The 26,917-nt window shown below is 53.3% G+C and overlaps 1 long non-coding RNA gene and 1 pseudogene across 2 annotated transcripts; one reads left to right on the top strand and one right to left on the bottom strand.

Annotated features, from left to right (window-relative positions):
• The first annotated feature begins 6,444 nt into the window (after positions 1-6,444).
• Positions 6,445-9,548, top strand: LOC308177470 (sulfate transporter-like; annotated as a pseudogene). Its single transcript has 2 exons — positions 6,445-7,123; positions 7,951-9,548. The product of its transcript is annotated as a sulfate transporter-like (transcript).
• Positions 9,549-11,532: 1,984 nt separating this feature from the next.
• LOC308177472 lies at positions 11,533-25,970 on the bottom strand. Its single transcript, XR_013939156.1, has 2 exons — positions 13,402-25,970; positions 11,533-12,810 (listed from the first exon to the last, which is right to left on the bottom strand). It is a non-coding gene; the product is annotated as an uncharacterized lncRNA (long non-coding RNA).
• Positions 25,971-26,917: the final 947 nt, after the last annotated feature.

Genomic DNA, 26,917 nt, shown 5'->3' with positions numbered 1-26,917 from the left:
CATGCTTGATGCCTTAGAAGATGTCACAGCTATGAATTTTAAGAGGAAAAACCACACATCTGAACAGTGAACTCCTAATCCCTGTCCTATTTTTGGTGCTCTGAGCAGGTGGGCTGCTGTTTGTGTCCTGAAGGGACATGGCCAGCAGGAAGAAAAGCGATGCCAACCCCGTGCTGTGTCAGGGTGAGCAGCACCCTCCTGTGGGCCAGGTGCAAATTCCTAAACTGCAGGAAACAACAGCTTTGCTCAGGTTCGGTGCTGTGCTGTAAGATATGTGTGCTTGCAGCGCATGGTATCCACCTTTGTGGCTGTAATAAATCGCTGCAATGTGTTTCGGGGTTATTTGACATAGCAGTTATGTGCCCTGGTCAGGTCATGGCCAGTAAGAGTCAGAGCAAAAATAGACCAGCTCTGGGAGCAGTTCTGGGCAGTTACTGTAAGCATGCGTGCCCTTGTGTTACACAAAGGATTTTCTTGATCCAGCTTTTACCTGAGGGCACCTTTTACCTTAGGAAACCTCAGAGCACTGCTGTAGTTCCTGCGTCGGTGCCAAGAGTGGTAGGAGCGTTCAGTTTCAGGTAATGCCGGCAGGAGCTCTGTGCTCTCCTGAAAAGCACAGGACAGCCGTTGCCTTTAGCAGAGCACTGCTGATGCCTGCTGATGCAGAGCCCAGACGATGGGCTTCCATCAGGAGCACCCTTTGCTGGTGCCACGTGAGGCTCTGCCTTCCCTGCAGACAACCGTAATTGTCTCCATACGTGCTCCCGTGCCAGAGGAGACTCCCCAGCCACATCTCCTTCCGTTAAAAATCTGCTAGCAGATCCAGTCTCATCGTACGGTGGGTGGTTAGAGATGTGCTCCAGTTTCCATGCTTCTTAACCCCTGCTGGGGCATCTTTGATTCCTGGGGCACTGAGATGTGACCTCTGCAGGGTCCCTCCCCGCAGCCGTGGTGCAGGGAGCTCGGGAACCGCGCTGGGGCTGCTGTGGAGCTGTGGGGCACAGCTGCGGTGCTGGGAAAGTTGGGTTCATCTCAAATAGGGTGACCCCGCAGGCCAGCCGGCAGCTAAAGGGGCCGGTGGCAGCCAGCACGGCCTCGGGAGCGCGGAGGGCTCGCAGGTAAAACGAACGGGCCCAGCCTGAAATGATGCCAAGCAACCTGGGCCAAGTGCCAATGCGGTATGAAATAGTAATGTGTCTCCCTGCTTTTATTTCATTGCATACATCTCTAATCAATTTAATCAGCTTACAGAGCCATTATAGAATTTTCAATTATTAGCTGGATAATTTGGAAAAGGGTCATAAGCACTGGGCATTTATCACGCAGGAAAAAGCAGGAAAACAGCAACAACCTGCTGTGAAGTTAGCAAGGCATTGTTTTCATCCTCCTTACGTAGGCTGGGATCGCTCCCCAAATCTAGCTGATGTACTGTGAAGTGCTGGTTTCTTTCTGTGTCCTACGAGTGGGCATCCGTGTTGGGGAAAGGACCTGGGGCAGGGCATGTCAGGGGGGACCCAATCTGTGGGGTCCTTGATAGGCTGCCGGGCGGTGTTTGACCTCTGTGGCCAAAGATGCTCTTCTGCATCCATTTAGCTCTGCTATCCCTACACCGAATCCCTTTCCAAGGACGTATGCTCCATCTTGCATCTTCCAAAATACACTGAAAAAAGCATTCCTTGCCTGTCTGTCTTCACAGCTCATTGCTGGGAGAGAGCAGTAGTCCAAATTATCGTTAGCAGTCCTCTTTATCATTGTTTATTTGTAGGCTCCTTGGACCTTCTCAAGCTTTAGAGCAGAGTGACTGCATTAAGAAATGCAGTCAGCGGGTCAGTGACACTCCTGGCCTCACATTGTCTGAAGAGAACTTTTCTCTTTGTCTTGCATGCTCTGCTGTGACCCATGCACGTTATTATAAACTGCCCTGCAAAACAACAGGAGGCTACAAAAAGTGTTTTATTTTCTGGGATGACCTAGTGTACTGCTTCCACATTCTCTGGCGTTATCTCTTGCAAAAAAAAAAAGTGAGTAATTTATTTCTAGGAAACCATAGGAGAGGTTCTGTTCATCTTTTTTGTCCCCTGCTTTTGTCGCAACTCGCCATGTCTCAGCAGTGCGACCAGTTCAGGGTTTGTCTCCTTTTTCCTTTAAAAAAAAAAGATGTTTTTGCAAATGACTACATCTGGAAAATTCATTTCCATGTGGAACTGAACCAGCAGCCATTTGAAAAGACAGTTAGGTCCCAAACCTGAAGGGAAAGAAAAGCACCTCTCTTAGCTACCTGGCACCATTTCTTGGCCCTTGCTGTGTTTTGCTGAAGTGGGCTGTGGTCCCAGGCCCTGCAGAGCAGGGGGGTGCCTCCCCGTGCTAAGGCAGGCTGGTCCAGTTCTGGGGCCAAGACTCTGTGGACGCTGCTTGAAGGGCTTCCAGGAGCCAAACAGTCCTAAGTGCATTCACGAGCCTTAAAGCAAATAAATCCTTGTGCAGTGCTGTTAGCTCTGCTCCAAAGAAAACTGCTGTATTGACCAAGATGTCAGCTCGTCCTGCTAACCATAAAGGTTGCACTGATGTAGCAGCAGATAAGTGAACTCGCTACATTTGCCCATTGCTAGATATCTGGGTAACAATCACGGACCCGGACAATTTTATGTTATTTTTTTCACTGCAGGACAGAAACACATCACCACCCCCTGTAAGAATGAAGTCGGTCTCTACTGTACCTGGAGCGTGGGTTTCCACTGCTCTGGTTCTAGCTGCTTGCAGTGGAGTTGCGTAGATGGATGTCACATTGCTCACATGCCATGCTATGAATGACAATTCTGAATTTCGTCCTTCCTGCTTGTCTTAAAAACAGCGTACCGTGTTGCTGGCAGGCAAAGTCCTGCCTACACTTGCATGGTTCAAGTTAATACTCACCGTCCGTTCAACCCAACCTTTCCCATAATGGAGTTAAACAGTTAGGTGAGTTTATGGTGGCAATAAAGATCAACCCTGGAATATGCATTTAAAAACAAACTATTTCAGAAGTTTAGCTATAGTGACCTTGCATTTGGAAGACTTTGCAGCCTCAGTCAGCTCAAGGTCACATGAAGTGCTGTGGGTTTCTTTTTTAAGCTTGTCTGTTACATATTTTCTAGAGTAAATGTGAAATATTTCCAGCTCCTACCCTTACCTCATGCAGCAAAAGTGATTTCAGAGGTGTATGCAGTGTTCAGTGTGAGCAAGGATGCTCCTGCATCCTCTCTGCCAGGAGGGAGGACAGAGAACGGCCTCTCCTCAGTGCCCCCAGCTGGAGGGGCCAAGCAGAAGCTGCCCTCGCACAAAGAGCTTCCACTTCAAAGAGATCAGTGCAGAGAACCGAAGCCCACAGGGAAGCCAGCTGGGACGAGGAGCTCAAGAATGTAATAGCAGGGAAAGTATGGAATATTTTAAAATCGAGTATGAAAAATCAACTGAGAATTTGCACACAAGGAAGAGAAAAAATGTAGGGTAGGCTTCAGACAATTAAAAAATCACATTCACAAAAGATGGCAGAGGAAGCACAGAGACAGAAGGATGGAAAAAGAACTGCACACCGAGAGTTATACCTGTGAGAAGCAAAAGAGAATGGGTAAATCGAGGCTTACCAACTTATGCCAAGTGGTAAAGGAAATGATAACACACCAAAGAGATCCAATACATGGAACAAGATGGAACTTCGAGAAGAATTGCCATGCAGTGAGGGCAGGGTTGATGTTAAAGGTAGCCTAGATACTGTCACAGTTGGAAAATGTGCTTTGTCCCATTTCTTTGGAGGACGGTAATGCTGAAGACACAGACAAGATCAGAGATCCAGAATTAGAAAGGAACGCTTCCTAAATAAGATCGAAATTCAAAGGATAGATTGTGCTCAGATGTGTTTCATCCCAGCAAATAAGCCATCTTAAAAGACTGGCCAGTTCCTCAGTGACTGGATTTGAAGATGAAGGAATCATACAAAAGGTGGAGATCTGGGTCCTTTGCTAAGGAAGGAGATCGAAAAAAAAAAGAAATGGAGATGATATCAGAGTGGCCAAGATACGAAATGAGCTGTAACTAGGAAGGATTATAAAGCATATGAAGGGATCATCTTCTAAGGACAAGGGGAATGAAGAGGCCAAGGAAAGAAATAGTCCACTCCTGAAAGAAGGGAGAGGGAAATGAGCTGTGGAGCAATAGCAGAGAAAAAGAATTAGTATAAGTAGCTAAATACATTGAGCAGCTGTCTCCCCTGCCATATGCTCTCATTTTTTTCCTGCTGCCAGAGAGCACTGATGTTTCTCATTTATTTACTCCTAATTACTGAGATACAGCCTTGCACTAATGAGATAAACGTAACTCAGGATGCTGATCTTCCCCTCCTCTTCCCTCAGGGTGTCTCCCTAACATCTAATCACAGACCTGTGAAAGTGCCATCTCTCCATGCCCCCCACCATCTCTCCAAAGCCCGTGGGCCCCAGTCCCCCCCCCAAGCCCAGAACAAAGCCAGTGCCGGGAGCAGAGGTGGGGACCAGGCTGCTCCCTGCCAGGCAGCGCTGCTGTCCTGCTCCAGGGGCAGCGGCACATCCAGCAAGGTCTGAGGCTAGGTCGATGGAAACAAGATGGAAAAGAGTCAGCGGAGACTGAGATGAGACTGGCAAGCAGAAATATGTGCTGAGAGCTCTCATGTAGGTTGTTGGCACGAATCGCAAGGGAAGAACTGTGTTTATAAGGCTGCTGGTTTAGTTCAGGGTGATGAGACATTGCCTTTTTCCTGGCCACTAACGCAATTGCCCACCTTTACCTCTGAAGGCAGTGCAGCCCTGCACTTCTGCAAAGCAAAATCCCTTGTTCCTTTGCCACAAAATCCCTTGTTCCTTTGCCACGCTCTTTAAAAGGCACATGCAGAATGCGGGCTACACAGATTTGCCACATGCCACGTTCTCTCTCTGCCCAGAAATAATGATGCTATCACACCCCTGCTTGCAGTGCAGGAAGCCTTTGTGAAGGCATGCACAAACTGTGTGTGCAGCGTGGCAGAGCAGCGGTGGGAGCACTCAGGGAGCAGCCCGGCACGTGGCTGCAGCGTGCGTGGGCAGAGCCTGGGGTGAGAATGCGGTGGTGGAGCACGTTGGTAGAAAAGCTACCAGCAAAGAACAATGTTGTTGTGTGATTGTTTTTACGGAGCAAAAGGATGCCCAGAATAGATGAAGATCTGCGTAGAGAAGCCCAGCAGGACTTGAGCCCCAGGGAGGGGCAGTGTCACAGCACACAGAGGAAGATTTCTGTGTAGTGTTGCCCTTGTTTAGCCAACACATCCCCAGATACCAGCAATGCTGTTATCTGGCAGGAGCACTTCTCCAAAACCCCTTCAATTGTTCTTGATGGGCAGGACAAGTTTTCATCAAAAATAACCCCCCCCCGGAACGATCTTTGTTTTCAAAACACAGCTCTGTTTGGCCGGCTGCACTGCCTTCATCAGCTGCAGCAAGATAGAAGGGCCAGCTGCTTGGCTGAATAATTCCGTTTTCTCAAGAGAAGCAACACATGGTCCAGAAGGAAGGCAAAGGAAGCAGGTTTGCTGTTGTTTGGCTTGTGCTTTCCCTGCTCGGTGGGTGCTGTGAGGTGAGGAGAGAGGTCTGCCAGCAGGGGGGACCCGAGGAAAACACCCCCAGTCCCTTGGCTCCTGCAGCCAGAGGTAAGAGACTCCAGTCAGGCCCAGGGATGTGAAATGAACCCTTAGGGTAGGGGAATGGGCATGGCCTCAATTCGTTATCCCAGTTCAATTTCCAGAGCCTAGGTCCACACTCAGGTGAATTTTTCTCTTTGTGTGTTGATCAGTTTCGACAAAAAGGTGTGTTTTATTGCAACTGTATTTTGACTGAAAAACTTGGAGTAGCTCTGGCAAATATCTTATTTAAAAATATGGAAGAAGTTGAATGCTTTCATTCCGCAGATATCAGCCTCTGTAATGGGCTTATTTGATGCAAGCCAGCAATGTAATATAAAATGTCAAAATGTTAAAAGGAAAAAATATTTTGCAAATAACTTCCCTTACCCACATGTTGCATTCCTAAAACATCACTTGGAATGCCTTAACATTTTCAAAATAGGTTTTGTTTAAGTGGAAGCGTCGTCAGGAAAGGCAGGGTTGCTGAAGAAGTTTTAGTTCAGTGAAATAACATTGTCTGATCTTAAGCCACTCTGCTGTCCTGTTAGCATAGAGCACAGCACTTGCCGTAGCTTTGTCTGATGTGGCCATCTGTGCCAGTGGGAATGCCATGTGAACTGTGGTCTCGGGGCTGTGCTTAATTAGGTCCGTAACTGATAGCAAACAAATCAACTGGCACCACAGGAAGGTGCTTTTCTGTTTGATTTGTCTGAGGTTATTTTCCTTTATTTGTTTATCCATGCAATCTGCACAAGCCCTGGAGCTAAGTAAAGCACTTTATGCACATGAATGCAACTCCTCACGGCACGCCTGCTCTCCTGCCATAGCTATCCTGGTGCAATGGAAGGCATGCTGAGCCAGATGTCAGGACAGAGCAAAGATGTACTGAGCTCCCTAACCCCAGAAGAGCCTCCTGTCAATTTTATACGCGTCAGGTTGGAGGAGAATGAGCCCACAGACTTCAGCACCAAGGATTTCATCCTGAAGAAAGCCAGAGAGGTCTGCAAATGCAATCATCAAACCATCCTCACCTTCTTCTGTCGGCTGTTCCCAGTGCTGAACTGGCTGCCCCGGTACGATGTCAGGACGCAGTTACTTGGGGATGTCGTATCTGGCCTCCTGGAGGCCAGGATAGTTGCCATCCCTCAGTCCGTCTCGTACTCCCTGCTAGCCAGCTAGGATCCCATCTACGGAATCTACACCAACTTCTGCAATATCATCTACGTGGCCATGGCTACTTCACACCACAACTTCGCTGGATCCTTCAGAGTCCGTTGCCTGATGATCGGGCAGTCTGTGAACCGGCAGCTCCAGCTAGCAGGGTACAGCGATGGCAGCACTGGCTCTGTGATGGTGGGCAATTCCACCTCCCCTGGGAACGGGATGGCTACCTGTGACAAGAGCTGCTACGCCATCACTGTGGCCCTTTCCCTGAGCTTTCTGGCTGGCCTTTACCAGGTATAGATGTTCACTGCTGTGCTGTTTCCTCTCTGTCCTTTCCCTGCTAGGAACTTCTGAGCTTAACAGCTCTAAGCTCCAGTCTCACTTCAGACTTAAAAGCCACGAGAAATGTTTCCTAACGTAACTAGACCCTTGCACCCTTGACCCAACTGTAGTGATTTGGAAAGCCCAAACACAGCTGAATTTGGGGGTTTGCTTCCCCCATGTGATAGGCCAGGTGTCTGGATGTGTCTGAAACATGCTTAGGATCAGATGCGAGGGAAGAAAGGGAACCGTGAACCACCTTCCCACCACGCCAGTCCTACCTGAGCTGACGACTGGGCAGGTCAGAGCAAGTTAGGGTGGGCAAGAACAGCCCTCAAGGACCCTGCCATCAGCAGGGCCTCCATTAAAGGCCGTGCAGTGTCCCCACTGCCCGGGTCTTGCTGTCAGTGGACAGCTTCAGGCCCTCCCACTGGGACAACTAAAGGCACTGTGCCGAACTGTCTTGATGCCACTGAGAGATGCTAATGGCTGTTTGGATGTGGCTGCTCTCTGCACCTTCAGAGTTAATTATGAGCCCTTATTGCTTGAAGGAGACAGCAACCAGGATCATGTAGGCTTCTTTGTATGGCATCTCCAGCCACAGACAAGTCTTCTAGCTAGCTCTTTAGTTCTTCATACTACAGATTAACTCCTTAAGAAAGAGGCCTCGGTCTCACGCAGAATGCTCAGCAGGCAGGATAGCTGGAGAGGCTGAAGTGGAAGCAGACTGGCAGAAGTTGCCGGCCACCTCTTCTATCCCTTCTCATGGATGCTAATGATACGGCTGGCTTGCTTTTCAGATCCTGCTGGGGGGTTTACAGCTGGGCTTTGTGGCTGTCTACCTGTCAGAACCTCTCCTCAGTGGCTTTGTGACCGGCTCCAGCCTCACCATTATCATCTCCCAGATGAAGTACCTCCTGGGACTGAAAATCCCTCGGCACGAAGGGGTGGGCTCCTTCATCCTGACGTGGCTTGACCTTTTCAGGTACATCCAGAACACCAACATCTGCAACCTGCTCATCAGCCTCGTTGCTTTGGCCATCATAGTGCCTGTCAAAGAGATCAATGACCGGTATAAGGACAGGATGAAGGCCCCGTTCCCCATAGAGCTGCTTGTGGTCATTGTAGCCACGGTGGTATCTTACTACTTCAACTTTCAAGAGTGATACAAGTCGGCTGTTTGTAGGGCTATCCCCACTGGTTTCAGGAAGCCCACCCTACCAGATATGAAGCTGTTCTCCAGCCTGGCAGTCGATGCCCAGCCCATTGCTATTATTGGCTTTGCTATGACCATCTCCCTGGCGGAAATCTTTGGCAAAAAGCACGGCTAAGCCGTCCGTGCCAACCAAGAGCTGGTCGCCATTGGCATGTGCAACCTGATCCCAGCTTTCTTCTACAGCTTTGCCAGCTCTGCAGCCTTGACCAAGACTCTGCTGAAGGAGTCCACGGGGACCCAAATCCAGGTCTCTGGCCTGGTCACCTCCCTGGTGCTGCTGCTAGTGTTGCTGTGGATCGCGCCACTCTTCTACTCGCTGCAGACCTCCATCCTGGGGGTGGTCACCATTGCCAACCTGCGGGGGGGCCTGAGGAGGTTCTGCGACATCGCTTGCATATGGCAGCTCAGCAAGCTGGACACGGTGGTGTGGTGAACACCCACGCTGGCCTCCACACTGATCACCACGGAGATCGGGCTCCATGTGGGCGTCTGCTTTGCTCTGCTCTGCATCATCTTCCACACACAGAGACCCAGGGCCACGCTCCTGGGCAAGGTCAGCAACACGGAGATCTGTGAGGACCAGGCCGCTTACAAGCAACTCAGCAGTATTGCCAACATCAAAATCTTCCGCTTCGAGTTGTCCCTTTACTATGCCAACAAAGATTATTTCAAGACTGTTCTCTACCAGAAAGCTGGGTTAAATCCCACCCTGCTGGCTGCTAGACATCAAAGGGTGGAGAGCCAGGCAAATGCAGACATGGGCAATGGCAAGAGATTTTTTGGCACCGGGTTTGACTGCCTGAAACCTGCCAAGACAAGGGCCGAGAAGTCACCCCCAGATGTCTGTCCTCCCTCTGTAGATAAGCACACCTTAATCACTGACTGTGGGGCGATGCAGTTCATAGATACCGTGGGTCTCTCCATGCTGAAGGACACACATCACGACTACAAGGAGATTGGTGTCCAGGTGCTCCTGGCCAACTGTAACCCTTCTACTGTAACGCCACCGGCTCCGGGCGGGAGGCTGGGCTGGCCAGGCAGCTAGCGGTGGGCAGCTGGCTTTCCACAGCGTCCATGATGCAGTGCAGTTTGCTGAGCAGTGGTACCGTGCAGCAAGAGAGCAGGGAGAAAAAGGATGCGCTCCTGGACCCCGAAGACCCGCATGTCCAGACATCTTTGTAGACCTGTGCGTGAGAAATGATTTCTAATGAGGGCGGGCTTGGTACGTGCTTCAGAGCAATTTCAGTTTTCATGCGATCAGAGCATGAAAAAAGACTAAGGAACTGTGAGCAGCAAGCAAGGGGCAAAAGGACTGAGGAGGGAGGGGGTTCAGCTGAGATCGCCCCTAGCCTGAGAGGCATTTCAGGTTTGGTCGTGTGGGCTGGGAGCCTGGCTGGCTTTTACCCTTCTCCCTTTGGAAAGGGCTGTGACGGCAAGAGACGGTGCGCGGTGACCTGGGCCTCCCGGCTTCCCCAGGGATCATCCACGTGAGATGCCGCCCCGCGATGCCTCTCCCACTTGCTGTCCGCTCCTTCCCAACCCACCGCAGTGCACCCGCAGCCACCTGGCTCCCATGCTGGCGCCGGGCTCGCGTGGGCGCTGGGTGGCAAACGTGAGCCGCGCTGCACAGCCCGCAACCTTTGCACAGGCCCCCAGGCACTGCTGCGCTCCCTTTGCCGGCTGAATCTGCAGGCAGGCCCTGCCTGCCCCTCTGGAAGGAAGGGGCTGCATGTATTCCCTCCGACCCTTCTGCTTTCAGTCATCCGTGAGAGCGGACCCCAGCCCCGCTGAGTGCAAGGGGACCCCAGCCAACTGGGGCATGCATTTCCAAGGCTTGGGGAGCCCCTGGGTGCTCTCACAAGGGAGCACTTGGCCACCTCCCGGCTGGGGCTGTGTCCCTTGGAGCCTGGGTGACGTTTGGAGGTGACCTGGACCCCAGACTGATCACTGGGGCCAGCAGTACGGGACATCCCTGTCCCTTACAGCTGCAGTCTTCGGGCAGCAGCAGCTCTAACTGTGCCGTGTGCACGGTGGAAATCACAGCAGAGGCTTTGCAGGCGCTTGTCGAGAGAGGCCTGGGGGGGCAGGCTTGATGCAGGAGAAAAGGGAAGTGCAGCAGGTTGAATTCTTAAAACACAAGGATGGAGCCTGCTAAATCTGGAACTGTCTTGATCCTCCTTTTGTTCTCAGTGATAAAAACAAACAAACAAACAAATGAAAAAAAAAACACAAACAAACACCAATTGCAATGTTCTCCAACCCAGCACCAAGGAAAAGCTGCTCTACGTAGCACACTTAGGAGCATTCATAAATGCAATTATAGCTTAGGGAGTTTCCTTCTAGGTGCAACTCCAGTGCCCATACCCAGAATAATTAGGGAAAGGGCTGCAAGAATCCCCTCTTGTGGTGCAATCTCTCAAAAATCGCATGGTGGAGAAATGCACATCCCAAGGCATCTTTGGGTGCCAGACTGCGAGGCCGCTCACCAGCCTCCTGAAACGTGGGGGGTTTGGGCCCGGCTGAACCGGGGGCGAGACCGAACATTCCCCCTTGCTCCTTCCCTCACTGACACACACCCATTTGTTGCCGCTTTTATTTTGGACTGGCCTTCTCTCCCCTACATCCACCCCGAGTCAGTGTGGGAAATAGATCACAGAGGCTCATTTGTCTTCCAAACACCCTGCGGCAGAGAGTTTAACAGTCCCTCGGTGGCCACAAAACAAAAGCAGCAAACCCAGCAACAGCACAGCACTTCCCTTAAAAGCAAACGAGTTTCAGAAGACTGCTGGGACTTGCCCCAGCCAGCAGCTCTTGCTCGGCCGCTGCGTGGGGCTCAGGACGTTCTGCTGCAGGGCAGGACGGGCGCCTTGCCCTGCTGCGGTTCCATGATAGATTGCAAAGAACTCCCATTGCTGAAAGTGCAGCTTCCCTCCTGAAAAAAAAAAAAAAAAAAAAAAAAAAGAGTTAAAGCGTCTGAGATCACCAGCTACTCTTTATAAACTGTAAACCAGGAGTGCTTGTACAGTGGCTAGAAATAGCCATGGTTTTCCAAGTGCTTGCCAAAATCCGTGCTGCCTTCTGAATGCATGGTGGGACGATGACAAGGGGCAGGGCGGTGGTGCTGTGAGCCAGGACCCCCGATCCCAGCAAGGACTGGGGCTGCTGGGGGATGCGGTGCCATCCGTGGCAGGCAGGCAGGGCCGTGCTGTGCATGCAGCACCGCGGGAGGTGCTCAGCAAGAATCGGCTCACTCGGGCACGGGCCCTTTCCTTGCTGGCGCGCTGGGACAGGCAGCATGCTGCTGGCTCTGCGTCCCCACGGGGGAGTCCTTGCTCCGAGCAGCGAGGCTCAGCAGCATTGTCAAGTGCAAAGACAGCTTTTTGGTGAGTGCCATCTGTAAAAACACTGTGTGTGTTTTGGTTTAATCTGGGACTATTTCCATGCCACCTCTAAGAAAACGTGGCACCAAAGATGTTTGCTGAAGTGAACTCTAGCTTGGAGGGCTTTTTGGAAGCCCGGTGATGGAGACTGCTGTGAATAAAGTGCATGGAAAAGGAGAGCTGCTGCCTTTGCTCAGGAAGCTATCTCCTTGTGGTCCGAGACTCCTTCAAGCAGATTGAGGAGCACAGCATGCCCGGCTGCCTGCTGGAGCAGGGTTGGAAGCGTCGGGTGAAACTAACTGGACCGAGGAGGCCAGTACCAGCCTTGCAGGGCCGAATGGCCGGGGGTGGGTGGCAGAGGGTGCAGGCAGGAGCGGGGTGCAGCTCTTGGAGCACCTCCTGGGGCGTCGTGGGCTGTGAGAGCATGAGGCAGCCCCCAGGGAGCTGCATCAGGCACCCAGCGGTGGGTTGTGGTGTGTCTGAACAGGAGGGACTCAGCAGGCTGGCAGAGAAGGGAAGCCTTGTGAAGATTGCGGCTTTCTTCCTTTTTGGAATAGCACTGCCATCGTTTTCTTTACAAGACTGCTTACGAGGAAAATTAAATTGTTTTAGTTAGACTTTAGATGTGTTTACGATCTCAGTGGGGTGAGTAAAGCCGCAGCAGGAAGTGAAACCAAGTCTCGGGTATCACTGGCAGTGATAACTCCTGGGCACCGCCTGGTGCGAGGTAGCAGAGGCAAGGTTACCGTCGGAGCAGGGGCTCCCGCAGCCCCCTGCCACGGGAAGAGGCTAGGGAGCCCCGGAGAGCGGTGAACACACCAAAGCAATACCCAGCAGTTGTTGCAGGACACCGTCCCTGGACAGGAGTGAGGTGACAACCCCCTGCCCAGTCCCAGAGCACGGGGATCTCTCTGGCAGCTCCTGCACACGCCGCTTGCCTGGAGCCCCCTGTAGCTTTCCAGCCACCACCACCAGCGCTGGTGACACGGCCTTTCTGTTCCTGCAGCACTCCAAGGTAGCTCAAGGACATTTGCCATTTTCATATCAATTCCTATGAAGAGGTCCTGGGTTGTAAATGACACAGACAAGATAGGACACAAGTGACACAGTCCAAGGGTAGCTAATAATCAGCATGGGAGATGCATCTGACACCTCACTGCCTGCCTCTGCTGGCCCAGGCAGGCAGCAGCATGAAGGGGCTGCAACAGCTGTGGGACAATTCCTGGGGACAAAAGGGCTCCTGGAGAGGGCACAGGGCACCCATCTGCCCCCAGCACCCGATCACAACAGCCCGGTCCCCTCCTTTGCCCCAGTTCCTCCACATTCACCTGGGACTTGGGGGGAAGCACGTCTCCATCCCTAGCACAGATGTGCCGGGCTGTCGAACCCGGCTGCAGGGACCCCGTGCTAGGCTGTCAGCCACAGGGTCCACCGGGCTGCGTGCAGGAGGTGCGGGAAATGCTGGGAGGTCTTGGACCCCATCCAGGGACCCGCAGCCCCTTGCTACCCCCCAGCTCCCACCAGCCGCTGCCTCCCCCAGCCGCCCAGCCCGCGCTGCGGGGCACCGTGCATGCCTTCCCCTGCCACTCCGCCAGCGAGCAAGGAAATGCCATGCAGATGAAAGCAAATGTTATCTCTCCCAGTAAGCAGCTCACCTGCTATTCTCCTTCTCTGTCTCCCCCCTGCCTTGCTGAGGAGCTATAAATACTCCACGAGTGTGATAAATAGAGGACGGCTGCTAAGGCTTTGGCAGCTGCGGTCGGAGCTGACTGTGCAGCTGTTAATTATGCCTCAGTGGCAGCTGGACAGCTTTAAATCTTTTTATGCTTTGAAATGCTCCCTTTGGGGAAGTTTAAGGAATAAAGGTTGTCGTGGCTGATAGGTGTTTGCTTCACCTTCTAGAAAGCCTATGAGATGCTGATTGCTGCACGGATTGCTTACTCCCATTGCCTGCTCCTGAAAACACACACTTTGTATAATGGCAAAGAGTTGCTTCTGCAGCTCAATAGCTGCAATAAAGCAGTATGCATGCTCCCAGCACAGGCACGGTGCTTACCCACGTAAGCTCTCCCTGGCAGATAAAACTCAGCTGGAAGGAGAAGGCAGGGAGCTGCAGGTGGTGGCATTACATTTCCTAAAAAGAAGATTAGGGGCAGCTTTAGTGCTTCCCTGGAGGTAGCCTGGTGATGAAGGAGCCACCGGGCAGGGTCTGGGCTAACAGTCTGGCTGCAGGTGAAAAGCTCTGGCGGGGCTCAGCACAACCCAGGGATGTTGCTGGGCCCCCTCTCCCCGAGGAGCGTGCTGGGCAGGGCGGTGGGTGGCCGCGTCCTCAGCTGGGAGCTTGCTGCTCTCGCTTTTTTATGGCTTTGCCGTACCGTATTTCTACCTGCGTTTCTCAGAAGAGAGGCTTTGCTCTGACACATTCATGTCAGCTTCTAAATTCTTCCACCGAGTGGGGTGCACGCAACCCTCCATTTAAATCCTGGTCTAAAACATTCAAAGTCAGGGAACAGCCACGTCATTAACCCTTCCTCAGCCACGGGAGAGAAATCCCTTCCTTTTTCTGCCGTTTGCCCATATCTTTTACTCCAGAGCACCCTGGGTGCTGTGTGGGTGCCCAGTGTGGAGGAACATCACGGATGGTGGATGGTGCCCTGACAACCTGAAAGAAGCACAGAAGCTGCAACCAGCAGACGGAGACTGTGGGCAAGTGCGCAGAGCTTGGGCAGAGTCGGGCCCTGAGCTGAGGGGCTGTGCCCGGGCACCCTGCTTGGGCTGCGTGTTCAAGGGAGAACAGGGGAGAGGGAAGAGGACAGCTCTTTTCTGCTGGTGGCTTCTGCAGTACCCGTGCCAAGCTCACATTGCGTGCACCAGGTTTGCTGCTAACCTGAGCACCCCGCTGTGCTAAAAAAGCGTCTTCCTCACTTAATCTCTTCTTAGAAGATTGCTTTGGGGAACTGTAATATCCTTGCCACAAGCAATAGTCTGCTTGCAAGGATATTTCCAACCATGAAGACTGCAGGCCAAAGGCTGGCTGGGGTTTCTGCTGAGGAAATAGTAACCAAAGGCGTTGTGTCGGTGGCAGAGGATGCTGCCCTCACCGAGCTGGCCGTGTGTGCAGGTGCAGATGCACACTCCTACACGTGTGCTGGCACAACGCGACTTCACCTTTCCCAAGCCACAGCCCTCCCATGGCCGTTCCCCCGTGCAGAGCTGGCAGAGTGGCTGGGCTGAGATACTTCATCCGCAAAGGCTGGGGTCTTCTGCTGCAGTCACATGGAGAAGAGCTTTCGTCCGCCTGTGTCTTCGCGGTGCCCCATGATTTCGGCGGCTCAGCAGGACCGTGCCGCACAGCCTGGAGGTGGGTCCCCAGGGAGGGGGGACAGGACCACAACGAGTTGGTTCCTGCTCCATCATTGGCAAGTCACTGAGCACCCAAACCTCATGGCCAGGAGTTCGTTCCCTCCCTCCACCTGCTGTGAAATGGAAGCGATGAGTCTCACAGCCCCAAAGGGAGCTGCCGGGGCTCACACCAGACAGTTTGCAAGTGAGGTTTATGGCATTGTTTCCAGATGTTCAAACAGAAGACCAGTGGCTGGGAACAGCAAGGGGAAGAGACACACATCAGCTTTTGGGTTGCAGAATCCCCCGAATTGCATAACTACGAATGTGCTCAATTTGTTCTTTGCACAGTGCATCTAAGAGATGGGGCTCTTCTGAGTGATGTTCTTGTGAAAACAGGACCTCTTGGTCTTTCTTAATGCTGTGGCTAGTATCCTCTGCATAATCTGCCACCCGGCACCCGGGGGAACCCTGGAGAAGCAGGATTGGCAGCCGTCCGTCAGCACCGCTGGGTTCTCAGCAGTCCTTTTCTCTGCCACTCACCAGCAGCCTCTGCACTAAAGGAGTGCGGATTTGCGTTAACAGCAGGAGTGGCACCTCAGCAGCACCTTGAACAAGAAGGGCAGTTGCATGACTGATTAGCATTAATGTCTAACGAAGCAGGGAGGGGAGTGGGAGCAAGATGCTCCTTGAGCCTTCCAGGGTGCTGGCAGCGGGCTCCTGCATCCCGTGGCCCAACAGCGTCGGGATGGGCAGCGGTGCTGAGGCTGCGATGTCTGGGGCACAACCACGTCCTCCAGTTTTGGACATGCAACGGAGTCTGGTCTTCTCAGGCCTGCTGATTAACGGAGGTGTTTCTTCAGAAAGGGAGGTGTTTCTCTGGAAAGGAGCTCGGTGACCGATGCCACCCCAAGGGACAAGCTGCCGGTGTCAGGGAGGGGAGAAGGAAGAAGAAGGACAGGGATGAAACGAGCCAAAGAGGAAAATCGCTCAGGGCTAAATTCTTGCAGTGTCCAGGATAGCCACAAGCAGCTGCTGGTCTCTGCCATCACCCACAAAATACCGAAACCAGCCCACGGCTTTGGGAACCTCTCTCTACTTGCCGTTCTGCTGGTGAACTGCTCTTTGCCCTTTTATCACCCTTGCCTGGAGAGAAATCGGACGGAGTCAATCTGCTTCACTCGGTGTATGATCATTTTCTGTCTGTTAATCAGAAAGTCCATCAGGGAGGGGAGAGAAATCAAAGGGCCTCTCTTTTACTTGCCCAGGGCCCCATGCTCCTGGTGCAGGCCCAGTAGTGACAAATAACGCTGCCCTCGCTCATTGCCCAGAAAGTGAAAATCCTCCTCACTGGCTCGGTGACGCTTCTTTCTATTTCTAAGTCAGTGCTGCGCTCCTTGGCACGCTGTTAGTTGCTTAGAGGCTCACATCTCGATGGCACTTAGGCGACCTCACTGGGGAAAACAGCTCTGTAGCTCTTCCCTGTCCCGACTTTTCCCCAGGACAGTAAGAAGGGGCTGGGGGCGGCGGGGAGGTGTGGGGAGGGCAGGCACACGGTGGCCCCCCACCGCCTTCTTGGCAGCAGCCATCTCTCTGGCTGGCTAATGAGCGCATGGTGTAATGTCCTCGGAGAGTCTGAGTACTCAGTGCTAATAACAACAACAGCAACAGCAGGCAGGATTAAAAATAATTAAGGAAGAAAACCACGCTGGAGATTGGATGCTCAATTGCGAGGATAATCCAGGGGAATCCCTTGGTTTCCTTCCCAGGTGACGAGGCCAGCGAGGTTACAGGGTGATGGCCATGGTCTGGGGTTGGGATTTGGGGAGATTTTGCAAAGTAAGAAACGGCTCAAAGCAGGGCAGGGAAGGTGGTAAAGAGAGAGAGATGGCACGGCAGAGAGAAGCACTGAAATGAGCTTTATTTGTTTGGTCTAAAAAATCCTGAGGCTTAGAGGAGGGGAAGTTGGAGGCTGAGCGTTTGGCTGGACTCTGATCCAGCTGTGTGGGCATCTGCTGCCCTCAGGCTCGGCAGCCAAATCCTGCAGTTTTGTCAGCTCTGAGGCTTCTCGGAGGGGGTCTGAACAGCCCCAGCTCCTGGAAGCCCATGCAGACAGTTGTTGCATCTGTAGAAAAAAGTACATAGCCCAGTCATGGAAAAAGCATGTAAATGGTTATCCCTAGGGGCTGAGAAAAGGGAGTCCGATGACAAGAAAATTGTTCTTGTATTTTCTTTCTTTCTTTGGCAACTGAGAAGCATGTTTCAGCAGGTACAATTGTGGTTTCTTTATAAGGCAGAGACAAGATTAAATGTATTGTAAAATAAATGCCAGGCCAGACAGCAGCTGAGACTCACGAAGTGGCTAATAGATAGTAGGAAAAATAACAATACCGAACACTGACAGTGTTGTTCCCATTTCAAACTGTCTTTGCAGGGGAAACTGTTCATTGCTTTTCCATCTCTTGTTGCTTTGTGGGTGGGTTTTTTGGATGTTAATTTTTTTTAAGAGCATTTAATTGAATCTTTGATCCTCCAACAAGTGTCGGCTCTCTGTCCCAAACCAATAGTTGCTCTAAAAGCAACGTTAGCTGCACGGGACGGCCCGTGCCAAGCGGGCAGCGTGCGGCACAGAACAACATGTTGGGCTCGGTGGGGATGGTGCCAGCAGGGACGGGGTGGCTCTTGTTCTCCGGGTGCGGTGGGAGAGCACCTGGGCACCCACCAGGACTTACTGTGAGTGTTTCTGTCCGGGGGTGTTTGAGCCTGGAGAGCATTTCCTTATTTCGAGACGCGACAGCATGCCGAAGGCAAGTAACTCCGGGACGGGACAGTCGCTGAAGGCTGTGCCACCTGCGGCGATGTGCTGGACGGGAGATCGGGCTCGCCGGTGGGCTCGGTGGCCACTGGATGGCAATGTTGGCCCACACGGCCGCACGGAGCTCGGCACTGAGCATAGGGTCGGGGAGAAGAGGTGCAAGGATGGCACCCTGAAGGATGGCGGGGTGCTTGGGAAGAGCACGGCACTGCGAGGTCCCTGCAGCAGCAATCACAGCAGATGCCGAGCAGGTAACTCCCGAGGACAAGGAGCCAGAGACCAGAGGCATGCAGCTCTCGCCTTCACGTGCGGGTGTCCACATCTGGCGTGAGCACGCTGACAGCAGCAGGCATGTTAGTGCATCTTAAAGCATTAGTTTCAGGAGAAGCCCCCGGGAGTGCCGGGCTTTGTGTGTTGGGGAAGGATCATTCGCTGCTTCCTTCAGTCCGCGGAGTAGAAGCACCAGCTGTAACGGCTGCGTGCTATGCTCCAAGCACGCCAAAGGGCTCTTCGCAGATGTAATTATTGCAGGAAGCCCTCGCCAAAAATGCGCTCATGACACAGCAGAAGAAATTAATGGAAGAACAATTAATGGAGACAGCGCTGTCCTCTCTGGCTGAGGGACTTGTTTAACCGCAGAGCCCTGGAGGTTTGGAGAGTGTCCCAGGGAAGTGTGCTTGCCTGATCCTGCACGCCCAAATCCCTCTTCCTAGGGTCCTCCTTAGGCATCCTCCAGTGGAAACTGCAAGAAATAAAGCACAGGATGAGATGGGGCACTGTTACTGCCCAAGCACTGCAATAACTGGGCTGCATCCTGCTGTGATTCTTCAGGCAGCCGTGGCTGGGCCACAGGCAGTCATTTCGTTCTTCCCATGTTTTCTCTCTTTTTTTTTTTTTAATTCCTTTTTTCTCCCCTATAAACCTTTATTCATGCAAATAACTCGCTCTGTGTGGCCTCAAAGAGGAAGCACAGCCATCGCTGACGGTAAACCTTGATATCCTCCTGCCTAGCACTTTCACCCCGGTGCCCAGCCTGGCCTCCTGTGTGCCCATTATCAGCTTAAAATTTCTGCCGTGTTTGGGAAGCTACACAATGAATTTCCCTTCAAGGCCACACAAATATTACAGCACATTTTGCCACAAAGAGCGTGGAAGCTGCAGAAAGAAGAAGTGCAAATGGCACGGCAATGACTGAAGGTTCAATGTGGTACACCAGGCGAGTTAAATTCGGGTGGGGAATTTCTGGTGTTGGTTTCTTGGAAGTGAACGCGTTTGGTTGTCTTCTGCACCTATCAGACCCCAGGCTACTTCTGCAAATCCCAGCCTCAGCTTTCAGTCTGAGGCGAAGCAGGAGGAGTAGCCGCGGGTCTGTCTTGTCAAACCCTGTGGAAACAAGTGGGTATCACAGCTCTGAGAGCTCCCAGTTTAACTTGTGATGTCCTCACCTGCTGCAAATCACTGAGTGCCATCCTGGAAACAGAAGAGCACAGTTCTTGAAAAAGCCACCCAGAGAACAGCCAGCCATCGTGGCACAGGACGTTGGCCATGGGCTCCAGCACGTACAGCACTTGGGTGAATATTTGCGGTAACTGTGAGCTAATCAAGCGTGTGATCGCCAGAAAGGGCTTGGGAACCACCTGTGGGCTCCAGCCTGTTCTCCTGTCTTTGAACAGCTCTGGATAAAGAACCAGCCTTTTTTCCTTTTTCTTCTAACTTTTTTTTTAATGGGGAATTAATGGCCAGAAATACCATTGTTTCACTAAGCAAGGAGAGGACATAGGGAGTGGGCTTTCTATCTCCATGAAGGGCCTTGGTTTTCCTTCCTGGGCACCCTGATACCAGTGGGGCCGCTGGCTCCCGGCCCCGGGACCAGCCTGCTAAATGGGGCTGACAGCAGCGGGGTTGGCCCGAGCCGACCTGCAGGGCCCCAAAAGCTGTGCAGCACCCTAACATTGCCCTGCTTTTTGTGCAGTGCCAGCATGAGCTGGAAACTGGGAAAAGCGGGTGGGAAAAGCCACAGTGGCAACCTGAGGTTTCCAGCAGGGCCCAGAGGGTGTACGCCCCCCCCAAAGGCCAAAGAGTGGGAAAGGAAAAGTCACTCTCCTGGTTTATTTTTGTTTGCATTTTAATAGTAGGGTTGCTAACAAGTGGAGTCGTCGAATTGCTGCCATGGAAACAGCAGCCTTCAGTCCCCAGCACAACGCAGCCATCTGCAGCAGTCACTGCTGGCCCGTCTGTGCGCAGCAATGGGGCTGCTGTGGGGTCGGGGTGCCGTGCGGCCAGCCCGGGGAGCAGGGCGTTCATCCCCCCGAATAATGGGACATACACAAAATACCTGCAAATGGGGTTGGCAACATCCTGCCTGGAGAGTAGCAGCCACGCAAAAGTGGTGCAAATGGAATTGGTGTGAAGGAATGTTGGATTCCCAGTGCAGCACTTTGCTTTGGATGCTCCGGCACATGGATGCTGCCAGCTGGTGTGGACACCAGCAGAGGTCTTGGTGCGCAAGGAGACGTGTTCTGAAAGACAGCAGTGTGTGAGCGCCTTGGGGGCTGCTGCTCCCCTGCAGCTGGATTTGGAGTGCTCCAGGAGTGGGAAACGGAGCCATGGGAACGTCTGCACATGAACGCCTTGACCGAATCCTCCAGGCTCACAAAGCCGTCGGGAGGTGGCAAGGGTGCAGCCTGCCTTCATCCTCCTGAGGCTCGTCGGTACCATCAGCACCCGGCCCCGGACAGGCTTGGACCTCATCATGCTCGTGAGCTGCCTGGAAGGCCTGGGAAGGGAAGCTGTGCCCCTTGAAGAGGCTGCACACTGGGTTTTAAATCACTTGCCTGTCTAATTCCCACTGTCTTAAGAACTTGAAAAAACTCACTTAGGCAGCTTGCCTAAATTGCAGTGGTATCTGGCTTGGCAGAGAACTGTCCTTGGGCCATCCCAAGGGGTGACCTGAAGAGTGATCACAGGGAAGCTGCAGCCATCAGCAGAGCTTTCCAGAGATATCTTGTCTTTCCTGTTTTGAGATTTGGTCTAGAAAACTCTATTTTATCTTAAACTGAGCATACGAAGTCTGGATGCAATACACAGGGCAGGGAAAGAGAAGGACAACCAAAGCAGGAGCTTCAGCAGGAGCCCAGCTTGGGGCGGTGCTCGGGCAGTGCAGCAGCTCAGGTCCAGGGGAGCTGATTTCTCCTTGGTGACAGAAAGAGGAGCTCAAGCAGCCTCCTGGCTTCATTTTGGGACCTAGCTTAAATAGCATGCATATCACCTCTCTTCCCCTCCTAACTGTTCCCACAGTGAGGTTTCTATAGCCATGGTTAGGCACTTAAATAAACCAGCCTGTTTTCCAGACCACGGAGCACCCGCATCTGTGGTTAACTCAGATGTGCCGTGTCAAAGGAAAATTCAGTGACTCATTTAGTAGCCTGAATAACGAAGCGTGGCATTGAGCACCCCGATTTGGCTGGTTAGACCTCAAAGATCCCATTGTCTCCTTCGGCTCCTGTCTGAATCTGTGCTCATTGGTGCACGTGGGTATGTGTAAACCCGCAGAGCCGAGTGCCCACAGCCGTGTCCCTTCCTGCCCAGAGCTGACCGGGCCCTGCTGAGCACCGCTTGTGTCTGTTCGTTCCCATCAGCTAGTGAAACCCCTTCCTTCCTGCCTGTCCCTCTCTCTTCTCTTCTAAGATCCCCATCCTTACATATGTGAACTATCAGGGGGAAAGATGTTGAAGCTCAAATGCCAGAAAAAGACATTCACTTTCCGGGAGAGTGTGTAGGGTTAACCTGATGGCAAACATCTTGCTCATCTGAGCAAAGAGGAGAAAAATAACTTGGTTTTACTTTCCTTCATCTTCAAAAATATTTAATAAAGGAGGGAAAATAAATTCAGGGGGAGCTGGTGGGCATCCTGAGAGCAGAAGAAGAGGTGAAATTAATCCTATCAATAATCCATGATGAATGATTCACTCGGCTCTTTTATTCACAGTTGCATATAGTTATCCTTATTCACTCGCAGCACGGTACGCATGGCAATATGTACAGCTCATATGCATATAAATTAGGAAGCCCGGCAAGGGCTCCCGCACAGCCGGGGTTGCTGCTCAGCGAAGCTCTCACGTGGATCCACTCCGTGAGCCTGCGGCTATCTGGGGGCTTCGGGAGGTCTCCGAGCAAATGGGTGCTGAGCCCCAGCTCCTCGCTGCTTGAGCTATCGCAGCCAGCCCAGCGCCGCTGCTCCAGCAGGGATGGGGAAGGGGAGAGGTCTGTGCAGCCTCCGTCAGAGAGGACACAGAGGGGGAGTTTGGGGAAGAAATGCTAAAAAGGCTCGCCTCCAAGTCAGCACGCCGTGGCACGTGGCTGGAGAAGAGCTACCATGCACGGCAGCTCCGGATGCCACCAAGCTCCCCTGCACTCCAGCTTCTCTCAGTTTTGCCACTTTTATACCAGAATCATTTCACTGGTTCCGTCTACGTGGTCCCAGCCTCCCGGCAGCAGCATCCAGTGTCCCTGCAGTGCAGTGGGACGAGCAGCCAAACCCCTGTGGTGCTGTGAGAGCAGATAAGGCGGCTCCCTTCAGTTCCGGGGGCAAGGCAGGAGGTAGATCGCTGCCTCCAAACCAGGTCTCTTGCCTCCAAAACCGGAGGACGAAGCTGGAGAGCAGAGGACACAACCCAATTCACCCTGCACTGCAAGAGCAGGGAAGCATCTTTCTCCGACAGACACTGCTCCGGCCTGGGGAGCACCAGAGAAGAAGCAGAGCCAGGAGCAGCGCCAGCCTGCGAGGTCGATCCCGCAGGGAGGGATGAGAGGAGGCAGCCCAGGAGGAGGCAGCCCCAGCGCAGCCACTGCCTCCTGTCCTCCCTGCAGTGCCAGCCTTCCCCCAGCTGCCCACGTCTGCTCAGGATGCCTCATTTATCGTCTGTCATTGCACCCTATCTTGTCCTTAAATTCCTGATGGATCGTTTTGTAGCTTCCAGCTCATGGATTGTAAATGGGGAATTTGTCTCCAAAAAATGGTCTCTCATAAAAAAAAAGAAAGACAAACTCGTCCCCTGATATCAGGCTTGTTTAGTATTCCGCCTCGCATGACTGGAACCAGGAAAGGGGTAGTTATCTTACCCGTCTCTAAAGCTAAAAGTCAGACCTGCCTTAAACTACGTTTTAGATTTATATATCCATGTAGTCTTATAAATCAGGTGTGGTGAATAAATCACAGTGCTCGACAAATAGCAGGATTTCATACCACAGCTATTGCAGTTTGCGTACCTAAAGACCTGGCTGTTTAGGTCCCACTGGTGTGACCCCCTTCTTGTTGATCACTTCAGGCTGGATACTTCCCACCTCATTGCAGGCTGCGCGCTTTTATCATGGGTCCAGGAACTTGGCTGCAGGGAAGTGGTGCGGGATCCAGAGAGCTCCCTGGCCCAGATAATGAATAATGTAAGGAAAGGAGGAGGTGACAACAGTGAGACATACTTCTAAGGAAGGATGAGCACCGCATCAGCTGGTGCTTTCAGTCAGATGCAGACCAGAATTTTCCTAGTGCCTTACCTCTTCTCAGAGGTTTCCTTCTCAAAATGCTTTTGGGATCCAAACCACCGAGAAGTCTGAGGCGTTCAGCTGCCGTAGCTGGACTTTTTCCCTTAGGTCTGGGTACCAGCAGCTGCCGTGGCCGGGAGCAGTGCTGATTGTGGTGGTAACCTCCCGGCGAGAGCAGGGAAGCTCCTGTTTGGAATGGAAAAGAGAAAGAAGTCCTTCCTCAGCAAAGTGGGAGGGCTGCGTGATCTAATGGCACGTATAACCCTAAAAGAACTTACATTTATTCAGGCTCTCTTTTTAATAAAATCCATCCCACGCAACTGGGCGAAGGAGACTATGCTGCGTTCAAAGGGAACACGCTGCGCACACCAAAAAGCATCCCCGTCAGCTTGGTTTTATCTCCCTCTTTCTGGCTTACATCTGTGCCTGAAAGCACAGCCAGTGATCTGAGGCAGCTCTGGAGTTCCTGCCGCAGCAGCGAAGGCAGCGCATTCCGCTGCACAGCGACTGTGATTCAGTCCCGATGAATCACTCGGTGACTTCTTTTCTCAACTAGATCTTTGGCTTTATTATTGTTACAGAAGGAAAAAAGGAGGAGAGGAAAATAAAAAAAAGAGGAAAAAGCCACTGCCTTATCTCCCTCTATAATCCTTTCCAATTTTTCTTTTTAAAATTTTAATTAAATTTTTGTAGGCATCCCATTTATGCTGAATAAACTCTTTGATAATCCTGGAGAACAATTTGCATGAAAAGGCGTTGTGCTCTAATCTGTCCCAAAGCGATGACAGCACCGGGGCTCAGCATGCCCTGTTCTGGGGGTTCAGAAGCACCCCAAAACAGGAGGGTCTTGCAGTCCACCTCCTTCGTGCACTAGCATCCCTTCCCCACCATCCTTGGCTCTTGATCCTGATCCTCAGGGAGATCCCAGCTCAGAACAACCGTGAAGGCAAGTGAGCTCTGAGGGCTGCAGTCCTGTCTGGAGGGGCTACAGCTGCGTGCTACTGTGAACGGAGAGTAAACCAAACCAGTACTGAGTGAGCAGGAAAGTAGAGGAGCTATAACAAGGGGTTGTCCAGAAAAATAGTACTGCAAAGAAGACGAAACCAAGTTGTTTCAGGACAAACTTTCAGTTTCAAAACGACCCCTCTCAGCTCCATCCAGCCCAGCCCTGTCCAGTCTGGCCTCGGTGGCGCAAGTCTGAGAACCCAAAGGGTGACAAGGTGTTGCTTCAGGGATTTAATCCCAGTTCTACTTTCCTTAATGTTATTCTTAATCTGCCTTTCAGTTACTATAGTGATGAACAAATGCATGCAACAAACACGACGCCTGGCAGCCTGAGAAGCATGTTTTCCGGCTGTGGCTGAAAATACCGCCAAATTTTCAGAGAAGGCAGTTGAAAGATCTGTCAAAAATCCTCAGATCCTTAAAAAACGTTTCTTATCAAACAAGTTGATAAGAAACTGTTTAGTATGCATTTGTTTTTGGAAACTTGACATGTCTTGTCAGCAAGCGATGTATATTTTACGTTGCTGGGTGCTCTGGTTTCTCTGCCTCTGCACACCTTCGAAAATGTCCTGTTTCCAGGTGGAAGGACCTAAATCACAAATACAAGGCACGAAACAAATAGCTACAAACAAGATTACTTCTCTGAGCCTTTGTGTGCTCTGGATCACCCTGTCCCAGCACAGCTCTCCTCTGAGAAGCAGCAGCCTTTAGGGTTCCCCGTGCCGCCCCTTGGGGCATCCCACAAAGCCCGCGAGGCATCGTGCGAGCACGGTGCTCTGCCTGAGCCCGTGCCATGGATCTTGCTCAGCAGCCTCAGCCTCCTGAAGTCAGATCCGCCGACGTTTGTAGCCAAAAGAAGCAGCACCAGGCTGGAGAGGCCAAGCTGCAGGGCCTGCCCCACGACTTGGGTTTCAGTTTGTGAATTACCCGTCTCAGCAGCAGCTGTTGTGCATGTTTCTTAGGGCACAGCACGGAGCCCATGCGGTTACGCAGAGGGAAGGGAGGACCCTGGTCTCACGGAGACCCAGAGGCACTGGAGGTGGAGGGAATCCTGCCAGGCCCTGGGGATGCAGCTGAAACTGAGTGCTGGCAGGCGGAAAACTACCACTTCACTTCCAAAAGCAGGTCTGGTCAGAAATCCTCCCTGCAGCTGTCAGCTCCCAGCCGCGTGTTTACATGGAATGTTTACAGGCACTGTCCAAGGGAGAGACTGCGCACTGCAGCTTGAAACCCTGAATGTCCCCCAAACCCCCAAGTTCAGATCCGGGTGTGGGGGCGAGCACACCTGAAGATGGAGCTGCTCAGGTCCTGCTTTTATGCTCAGTCCGCTATTGCAATAGGCACTTTAAAAACCGTGATGATGAGCTGCCTGTAGTGGCCACCTCTGCCAAGACGGAGGATTTTAGGGTCACAGGGCCGGATTTTCAGCTGCCAACGCTCTCCTAATGCCAACGGAGCCGGGCTGACACCGCAAGTGAAGAACGGGCTCCCAACATCTCCCGGGGCTCTGCTCTGCGCTTTTCTCACCCGGGGGGGACAAACCCCTGAAGCTGGCTTGGAAGCGAAGCTCCTGATGGCCCTTGCCGGGATCGGGTGTGGGGGGGGGCTTCGGGGTTCCACCCGACCCGGGGGGGTCCTGCAGCCTGGGGGTCCCGGGGGGGGGGGCGAGGCGGCAGCGGGACAGGCGCAACTTTGCGCGCCGGGGTTGGGGCGCGCAGGGGGGAACCGGCGGGGACCGGGGCGGGATGGGGGGGACCGGGGCGGTCTGGGGGGGACCGGGGAGAGCTGAGGGCCGGGAGGAGCCGGGGGGGCCGGGGGCCGGGCCGGGGCGGGCCGGGGGCCGGAGGCGGGCGCTCCCCGCGGGCGCGGAACGGCGGGGCGGGGGCAGCGCGCCCTGCGCTGCTGCCGCTCCTCGGCGGGCAGCGCCGCAGCCCCGCGGGCGGCCGACGGGTGGACCCCCCCCCCCCCCTTCCCCCGGTCCTACACCCCATCAGCACACCTACAGCCCTCCACCGGCCCCGGCCCGGGCATCCCCGTCCCGCCCCGCCGCCGCGATGAGGAGGCGCACCGCCCGGGGAGCCGCGCCGTGCGCCCGGCTCCGGCTCGGCGCTGGTAAGGCGGCGGCACGGCTCCGGGGCAGCCCCGGGGAGCTGGGAGCGGGGAGAGAGGGGATCAGGGGTCGGGGGGATCCGGGGGGACGGGGCTGGACGGAGGGGGGACGCCGGCGGGACTCGCGGGGTCGGTCCGGAGCTGCCGTCCCTCGTTCTGCTCGGGGCTGGCGCCGAGCACCGCACCTGTGTGAGTGCACCTGCCCGCTGCGGGGGTGAGGGCGGTGGGCACCCGCACTCGGTGGGCACCCGCACTCGGTGGGCACCCGCGCTCGGTGGGCACCCAGACTTGTGTGTCATGGCCGTGCCTTTGTCTGTGGCATTATGTGGGCATCTGCGAGCGCCCGGAGTGTCGGTGTA

Source organism: Anser brachyrhynchus (genome assembly GCF_964034855.1).
Source record: "Anser brachyrhynchus genome assembly, chromosome: 14".
Classification (NCBI taxonomy): domain Eukaryota; kingdom Metazoa; phylum Chordata; class Aves; order Anseriformes; family Anatidae; genus Anser; species Anser brachyrhynchus.
Note: the sequence above shows the minus strand (reverse complement) of the source record. Positions and strands in the feature narration are given on the sequence as shown.